Source organism: Tamandua tetradactyla, chromosome Y (genome assembly GCF_023851605.1).
Source record: "Tamandua tetradactyla isolate mTamTet1 chromosome Y, mTamTet1.pri, whole genome shotgun sequence".
Taxonomy (NCBI): Eukaryota; Metazoa; Chordata; class Mammalia; order Pilosa; family Myrmecophagidae; genus Tamandua; species Tamandua tetradactyla.
The window spans coordinates 12,062,232-12,071,427 of NC_135354.1; the positions used below are offsets into that span (position 1 = coordinate 12,062,232).

Here is a 9,196-nt window from a genome sequence, read left to right on the forward strand (position 1 = left end):
CCCCTTCTGTGATGGAACACTCCTCACAGTTGTACTACTCCTCATTTTGGGGCCCTAGTACTTGCAAAAATTAACCGGCTTTATTCATAGAACCATCCAAACAGGAACAAAGCATGCTGTCAACAACATGGTACTCTTCTGACAAAAACACATCATGCATATCTCCCTGTAAGAGAATGTAAGGATAGCTATACAGCTCCCAACCCGCGAAAGCAGATTCAGAAAATAGACCTCCACCCTTCATCATTTCAAGAAATTAAAAGTGAAAGGCTGGGGTTGAGCCGCAGCTGTTTGTCTGTTCGACACGGGCTTGGGCCCAGCGGGGGAGACGGAGCCCCAGAACTATTGAAGCCTGGAAGTCCCCTCCCCTTCCCCTTCCCCCCCTTTGCCGCTCTGTGGCATCCCCCTCCCTTTCCTATTCTGATAATCTGGCCATGACTAGCAGAAGCACAGCCAGGCCCAATGGGCAACCTCAAGCCGGCAAAATATGCCAGTTCAAATTGGTCTTGCTGGGGGAATCTGCAGTGGGAAAATCTAGCCTGGTATTACGTTTTGTCAAAGGGCAGTTCCATGAATACCAGGAGAGCACCATCGGAGCAGCTTTCCTCACCCAATCCGTTTGTCTAGATGACACAACAGTCAAGTTTGAGATCTGGGACACAGCTGGACAGGAGCGATACCATAGCTTGGCTCCCATGTACTACAGGGGTGCCCAAGCAGCAATTGTGGTTTATGACATTACTAATCAGGAAACCTTTGCCAGAGCAAAGACATGGGTGAAGGAACTACAGCGACAGGCCAGTCCTAGCATCGTTATTGCCCTGGCGGGGAACAAAGCTGATCTGGCCAACAAGCGCATGGTGGAATACGAAGAGGCCCAGGTGTATGCAGATGACAACAGCTTATTGTTTATGGAGACTTCGGCCAAGACAGCTAGAAACGTGAATGATCTTTTCCTGGCAATAGCTAAGAAGTTGCCAAAGAGTGAACCCCAGAATCTGGGGGGTGCAGCAGGCCGAAGCCGGGGTGTGGATCTCCATGAGCAGTCCCAGCAGAACAAGAGCCAGTGTTGTAGCAACTGAGGGAGTGGCTAGCAGCAAACAAGTATGGAGCTAGCACGAGAGCTAAGAAATAACCTCCATCCCTACCCCTCAGCACACAGCCCCTATGGTAACAGCACAGAGCCCTGGCTCCCAAGGGCTGCCTCTTGACAGCTCCATCATGGCACTTTTTAATGCTTCAGCAACCAACACCAGGCAGCTGTTGCCACTGGCCTCCTACCCCTACTCTGGGGCTTGGGGGTCAGATACCCCCAGGACTTACCTTCCAAAAGAAACTTTCTTCACTTTGTATTATAGGTGCAAGACAGTGACCTACTTATCTTTCCTCCTCCTTTCCATGGTTCCCCATTCTTTCAGAAAACACTTTTTTCCTGCCCCTCCCTTCTGCTTTTGGTCAATCTCTGTTCTTGATCCCCTTTTCTTCTTCCTGCCAGGACAGAAAAGATGGTAAACCCAGGAACTGAGGAATGAGGTTTCCAGATCAGTTACATAAAAGGGCCCTGGGGGAGGGAGATAAGGCTCTTAGCAGGAGAGAGTAAGGAAACACATTTTGTTTTTATTTGGTTGGAGTTTCTCATATTTGAAAATTTTGCAATATCCATGAGTTGGTCTCGTGAAGGGTGTTTCTAGATAGAGATGAAAATGGGAAGGCAAGTTCTCTGACACCAAGTTGGAGTCCTTTTGAGTTAGCTGACTGGGCAAAGGTGAGGGTGGGGGGCAGGTGCAGTGTCAGCTGTCGCTCTGTAACTCATCCAAGGCCTGGTTTCCCCTCACCCAAGCTCTTAGGTAGCTTCTTCCCCATGGTGGGGATTGGACCCCAGAGTCCTCCAAAGAAACTTCACTGGTTGCCTGCCATTTGGGGTCTGCTGTGATCTAATTGGAGGAGGGACCAGTTTCTGATACCCATCCTCTGATTTATACATATGCATTGTTTTTGTCTGGCCTTTAGATGGCTTCAGCCCCAGTCACCATATCCCTCTGCAGTTTGCACTTTAATTGATAGTTCAGTTTGGATACTTGTTTTATGAGGGTTTCATTGATTTACTCATCCTCCTACATTCTTTTTAATTAAATGGAACCTGAGATAAATATGAGGTTTGGGGAGGGCTGTAGGGAACAATTACCAGTGGCAGCTACTCAAGCCCAGTCTCCACTGCTAGCTTCCTCCAACTATATTCTCCTATATTCTAGCCAACCTAGCTCTTGAGTAGAAGTTGCCTTTCCTGGGGAATTAACAGAATAACTGGGGAGTGGTCTCAGGATAGCATAGGCCAAGGTAAGGAGTAAAAAGGGGCCAGGCAAGAGGGATGAGTTTTCTCTTCTTTTCCAGGGTTCATATTCAATTTGATATCCATTACCGTGTCTTTTCTACTTCCCTGTAAATAAATGTGATCTTATTTCCCCTATACAGCCTGTTCTGTACTCCACTTGCCATTACGCCTTATTTCCTTCTCATTTGTTAATCTTTGGTTTAGTTCCCATTTCTATGCCTCCAAACCCCCACTGTTTAATCCATGTACCACTAGAGGCTAGTACCACAGAGGCCAAGTTGTGGCCCCGTATATCATGCTGTCTGTTCCTGTGGACAGGGAATAACTTGCACTGAAGGTACCTCACAACTGTCTGATATTGTTAGAGGGCTTTGGTCCTTTTTAGATCTCTAGCCTCTCTTCATATCTCTCATCAGGGGTTTTTAGGATGTCTGTGGAAAGCCATCAAGACAAGAGAAAACTCTAGGCTCTTTCTTGTTCTAGCCCAGAGTTTTGGGAACATTTATGGAAAAAAGATAGGAAAGGCCACAGACCTAAGATTAGAACCTTTCTGCCTGTCCTTTTACCTTTTTTTTTTTTTTACATGGGTAGACTCCCAGAATTGAACCCAGCACGGCAGGTGAGAATTCTGCCACTGAGCCATCATTGCACTATCCTGCCATTTCTTTTGACTTGAAGACTGCTTTTTGTTACAGAGCAGCTGAAAAACCCAGTTTAGGTCCTTCCACTTAGGCCTCAATTCCTTTACTTTTCCAGGGGCAGCCTTAGTTCCCGTGGCCTTGAAACACACACATACACATACTTTTCCCTTCCCAGAACCCACTATCCCCACACTCTCCAAAGCACCTAGTACATCCTTTTTTACAAGTGGAAGAACTCGAATGGCTCTTTTAAGTCTCTTAGAAATGAAGTTGAAATTCTGTCTCTGTGCAGTTTTTCCCATGGGACAGGAACAAAGATGTTTCATTGCCTTGGGACTGGGAAACCTTTTTCCTGGGCTTCTCTTCTCTCCTCCCTACCACCTCACTTCCTCCTTAGGAACAGGATTGGCCTTAGCTTCTGGCCTAACTGCTGCCTTCCCTCTACTTTCTGCCGGCTCTTCAGCTTTCCTTTGAGCTCTCTTGGGCTTTGGGGATCTTAGTTTTTTATTTCCCAGCTCTTCATTTTTTCCTTCTGGTCAGTTTTTTTTTAGGGGGGGAGGGTGTCATATATATATATATTTTTTGCTCCTAAGAAAGCATTTGCCTTTTCTTCCCCCTTTCTCCCTCTCCCAACATAACAATCGTGGTAATAGAATGCGACTGCTGATTTACCGATGTATTCAATGTAAGTGAAAAAGGAAAAAAAGAAAAAAAAAAAGTGAAAGCCTGGAATTTTAGGTCAAACCCCCCACCATAACTTCCAGGATGCCTCTTGCAAAACAAAACCTGCCCCAGCTCATGCAGCAGTCCCCTGATTGTCCTTGCATCTGCCCTCTGGCGGCTACCATCTTGCAATAGCTATACTTATCCAACTTCATCCCTCTGATAATTACTGTCCCAGCAAGTACGATCTTGTGATAACTCCCAATTTAGCATGCTAATTTCTCTCTCCCAAGCTAGACATTGAAAATCCATGTCCCTTTCCCTACCCCTGCGAACCAGTCTATATAATCTGTACCCCTTCCCCTGCTCTGGGCTATCAGCTATCTTAAGCAACATACTGCGTGTGCATACCCTCACCATAAAGCCCCTTTAACTAAGTTTTGGTCTCTTATCCTCCTTCCTAGTCAAGAAACCTATCGTTTTTGTACTGTAACCTGGGACCAGAAGGGAGACAAAATGTTCATAGGAGGGGTCAAAAGCCAGTTGCCTGGCTTCAACAATAACAGCAGCAAATTATGTCAGGGTAAGGACAAATGCTCTTCTTCCCTGGCACTTTTTTTTCTAGGGGAGGGTACCTCTGCCAAGTCCAGGACTCTAAATTTCACTGGTCTTAAAACTCTCAGGGGGTTATGCCTTCTTGATTGTTTCTAAGTTCCATCAGGAGGGCTTAAAACTCCCAGAGGGGACACCCTCTGGATAGCTTACAAGTCATCTAAGAGTGCAGTTTCTCCTTACCCTATTCACTACCATGGGAAGCTAACAGGCCTGACCCCCCTGTGAGACACCTTTAGATTGCTTACTTCAAAATCTTAAAGTCCTTGGACTTGCTGCCATTTAAAACTCAGAAAACTAATTTTCTATCTCAATATTGCCTGGCCAAAATACAGTTAAGGGCAAGTTTGGCCAGAAAATGGGACGCTTAATCCACAGATTCTTCTAGACCTTAACAATTATTGTCAGTATATCGGAAAGTGGAATTAATTCTCATATATTCAAGCCCTCTTCAGCTTGCACAAATGCTCCTCTGCCAAAACTCTTCCACTTATTAAATCCTTCTTCTAAATTCCCCTCTCCCGGAATAACCTAGTTTTGAACCCAGCACTCCTTCTTCTTCACCTAACTCTTCCTTGGAACCCACCAAGCACCTTTTCCATAACTCCCTTCCCCCTCTTATGCAGACCTGAGAGTTTTAAGCCCAAGCTGCAGCTGCTGTGGCACAGCAAGAAATAACACTCCACATCTCCAGATTTCACCACAGAATCTCAGCCCTCTACTAACTCTTCTCTTCCTCCTCTTCCACTGTACACATCCCTCCCAGTCAAGCAGAAACTGCCCCCAAATCACAGACAATAAAGAACCCTCTCTTATCTTCTAACTCCGACTTTGAATGTTATCCTTCCTTTTCCTATCCACGAAGAACTTGGTCCACCAAGCCACTTGTCACCCCCTTGTGATAAGTATCCAGGCCAGAAAGACCATCAGTGTCCATGTTCCCTTTTTCCTCTCTGACCTCTCTCAAATTGAACAGCACCTAGGCTCATACTTGACTGACCCCAACTGATTTATTAAACAATTTCAATACCTTATGATATCCTATGACCTGTCCTGGGAGATCACTATGTTTCTCTCTCTACGTGCCTCAATCCTGATGAGAAGGAATGAGTATGGCTTGCAGATCAAACTCATGCAGATACCTTAAAATGATGAGACCCTGCTAACAGCCCAGTGGGAGCCACTGTAGTGTCCTGAGAGGAACCCAATTGGAATTATCAAGCTGGAAAATGTTGAAGACAGTCGCACAACCTTACAACTTGCCCCATTTCAGGACTGCAGGCAATTGCACACGAAACAATTAATTATGAAGAATTAAAATAAAAATTTCAAACACTTAATGAAAATCTAGCACCCTTTCTAACTAGACTCAGAGAAACCCTCCAATGCTATACTAATCTTAACCCTACATTTCCCTGAAGGCACCTTACTCCTCCATATCATCTTATTTCATGATCAGCACCTGTCATTCATCAGAAACTCCAAAGGTCAGAGAAAAGACCCCGAACTGCCCCAAGTGCACTGATGAATAGAACTTTTAAAGTCTTGAACAGCAGAGACTTAGAAAAGTCCAGCAAGAAAAACTTGAGGAGGAGGCCAAAGCTAAATTGTGCCCCCAGCTTACCAACTCCTTGCTTCTACACTAAGAAAAACCCAGGCTCCCCTAAACAGAGAGAAAATAGCACACTGGTTTTAGATGCAGGTATCCAGGCATGGGACCGTCCAAATTCCCAGCACATTTCCCCTTCTGTAAGCAGAAGGACATTGAAAATCTGACTGCCCTAAGGTGGCTCAAGGCCCAGAGACTTTGGCTACCCACTCAAGCAGGACCCCCAGGTCTGACCTCCCAGACTTCTTGGGACCAGCAGCAGAAGACTGAAGGTGCTAGGATCCACTCAAGTCCCTACAACAATCACTCATGTGGAACATTGGGAGACTAGATTAATAGCAATAAGTTAATTTCATTCCTCATGAATAAAAAGGCCACTTACTCTGCTATCCCCAAATGTGAATGGACAACTAACAAATCTTCAGCCTCAATAATTGGAGTTGATGGTATAATTTCACAGCTTTTAGCCACTCAACTCCTATCCTCTTCACTTGACACCCATTCATTTACTCACTTATTCCTTATCCTCTCATACTGCCCCACACCAATATTATGACGGGAAATCCTAGCTGAGCTAAAAGTACAAATATTCATTCCTTCTCTCACAAACTGTATCGGACATCTGCCTTGTACTTTCAGACAATACAACTTCAATGCAATCTACTACCTCCCTTCTCTCCCTTTCTATGCCTCCCTTGTCAATCCTGAAGTATGGAACATAGAAACTCCCATTGTTGCAGCCCACCATGAACCAATTACCATTTGCTTTAAGAACCCCACCACCTTTCTTGCCCCCAATATCTGATACCCCCTGAAACCCTCTGAGGATTTGAGTCCATTATTAAATGCCTCTTGTGAGGAGGACTTTTAAGGCCAACAAATACTCTTCAACCTCCCCCTCCCCATTTTACCAACTAAAAAGCCAAATGGAACATAAACAGCTAGTTCAAGAGGTATGTATCATTAATCAAGCTGTCATTACTCTTCACCCTATTGTCTCAACTTCCTATATTAATTCTCTCTAACACTGCACATTATTCAGTTCTAGACCAAAAGAATGCCTTCTCCATTCCCTTATATCCTGATTCTCAAAATCTGCTTGCATTTACATGGACTAATCCCAACACAGATGTTTCTCAGCAATTAACCTGGACAGTCCTCCCACAGGGATTCAGGAACAGTGCTCATTTGTTTTGGAAAACTGTAGACTGAGGCTGTAGAAAAGTTCATCTCTTTCCTACTTAAGATTTTCCCTTACTACCTCCAAAACTGCAATGAAATCCATCAACTGAGACCTAATCAACTCTATGCTGACCCCAAAACTAACAACACCTCCTTTCTTTACCTGGGCTAGGCAGGTCCATTAGAAACTGGGCTCCAAACTTTGGACTCCTGGCCAAACCTCTATATGAAGAAATAAAGCACCCTTACAAAAATGTCTACTACATAACAAACCAGCTAGCATTTCCTTTAAAACTCAGCCTCACCAATGCCCCAGCCCTTGCTCTTCCTAGCCTGAAAAAAAAAAAAAACCCACTTCACCCTTTACAGTAACAAGAGGCAAGGAATTGTGGGTACAAGGGTAGTTCAGTGGTAGGATTCTCACCTGCCATGAAGAAGAACTGGCCCATGCACTTCCCAAAACAAACAAACAAACCAAAACCAAAACAAACAAGCAAACAAACAAAAAAAAGACTTCAACCAAATGGTGCTGTAATAATGGAACAGTCACATGGAAAAATAATGAAATGTGACCTCACAATACAGTATATATTAAAAAAAGGCAAGAAGTCACCCTAGGTCTCCTATGATAAAAGTCTGACCCAGGTGTAAGAGTTATAGCATACCTATCTAAACAATTAGACCCCACAGCTAAAGGATGGCAAATGTGCCTTGAAGCTCTAGCCATGGCAAATTTTCTTACTCGTGGGGCTCAAAAATTAACTTACTCCCACCCCATCACAATATACTCCTCCCATGCCCACACCCATCTCATTTCTAACCACACAGAAAAGTCCTTACACCTCTCCCAACTTCAACAAACATTCCTCACTCTACTGCAAGCTCCTCACATTACTGTCTCCCATTGTTCTACCACCAACCCTCCAACTGTCCTTCCATTTCCTATCACTACACGTAATGTCCATTCCTGTCCTGGAATCCTCTATAACCTGCTATCCCCTTTCCCACTTATCTGGAAACATGCCTATCTGACCTTCATGATAACCTGGTGTGATGGTCAGGTTCATGTGTCAACGTGGTCAGGTGGTGGTGCCCAGTTGTCTGGGCAGGCAAGTGCTGGCCTGTCTGTTGCTATGAGGACATTTCATGGGCTTGAATCATGACCATATTGGCTACATTCACAGCTGATTGCATTTGCAATCATCTAATGGGAGTCTTCTGAAATTAGTGATGCTTAATCTAATCACTGGGAGGTTTTTAAGGAGGATTCAGAAGAGACAGTTACTCTTCCTGCTTCAGCCAGCCAGCCTCTACTGAGAGTTCATTGAGGACCTTCATTGGAGCTGCCAGCTCATGACCTGCCCTACAAAGTTCTTGGACTCTTACATTCCCGTGGTTGTGTGGAGACACTTCTATAAATTTTATATTCATAGATATCTCCTGCTGATTCTGTTTCTCTGGAGAACTCTTGCTAATACAACTTGGTGCTGGGAGTGGTTCTTAAGAAAAAGTATCTTAAAACGGTGTCTACAATTAGTTTTCTACTCTGATTAGACTCAAGGACACTAATAACTCTGTTTCCTGTAATCAGAATGACACTGCCAATTCATGGGTCAGGAGGCAAAAGAGATAGTCAAAATATCACCATTTGATTCTGCTAATGGTATGTGCATATTAGGCCAGGCTCTGCATGAAAAGGTTTTTGATACCTTTACAGAGTTTTGTGAAATTAACAGTTATAGAGGTATAGATGTGTAGGATGGTTGTTAGATAAGCTGGGTACATTGATGAGGGAAAGGGATGAGTGGAAAATCTTCAAATGAGAAGCTTACATGCCACATGGCAAATGTAAAAGTTTCTATGAGTCCCCTGAAGGAAAATCTTATTTTCTGCAGCTGCAAAATTAAAATCAGTCTCAGAGTCTCATCGTTAGAGTGGAAACTTTACAACATAAACGAAATCTCAACTTTGCCTGTCAGCCATTAAAGTGAGGGCATTGCTTGGAAAGGAATCAGACTCTGAAGAATGGGATGATGACATATGGATTGATAATGAAGGTTGTGGAGAATTGTGCCACGTCTTCTCTAGTTAACCCTGTAATAGTATGTGCCCTGAGGAGTCAGCCATCCAATCTCCACCTGAAGGGATTAAACCTTC

General features: G+C 44.2%; 1 pseudogene; it reads left to right on the forward strand.

The window, feature by feature from the left end:
- The first annotated feature begins 285 nt into the window (after positions 1-285).
- LOC143672638 (ras-related protein Rab-5B pseudogene) lies at positions 286-2,288 on the forward strand (annotated as a pseudogene).
- The last annotated feature ends 6,908 nt before the right edge of the window (positions 2,289-9,196 follow it).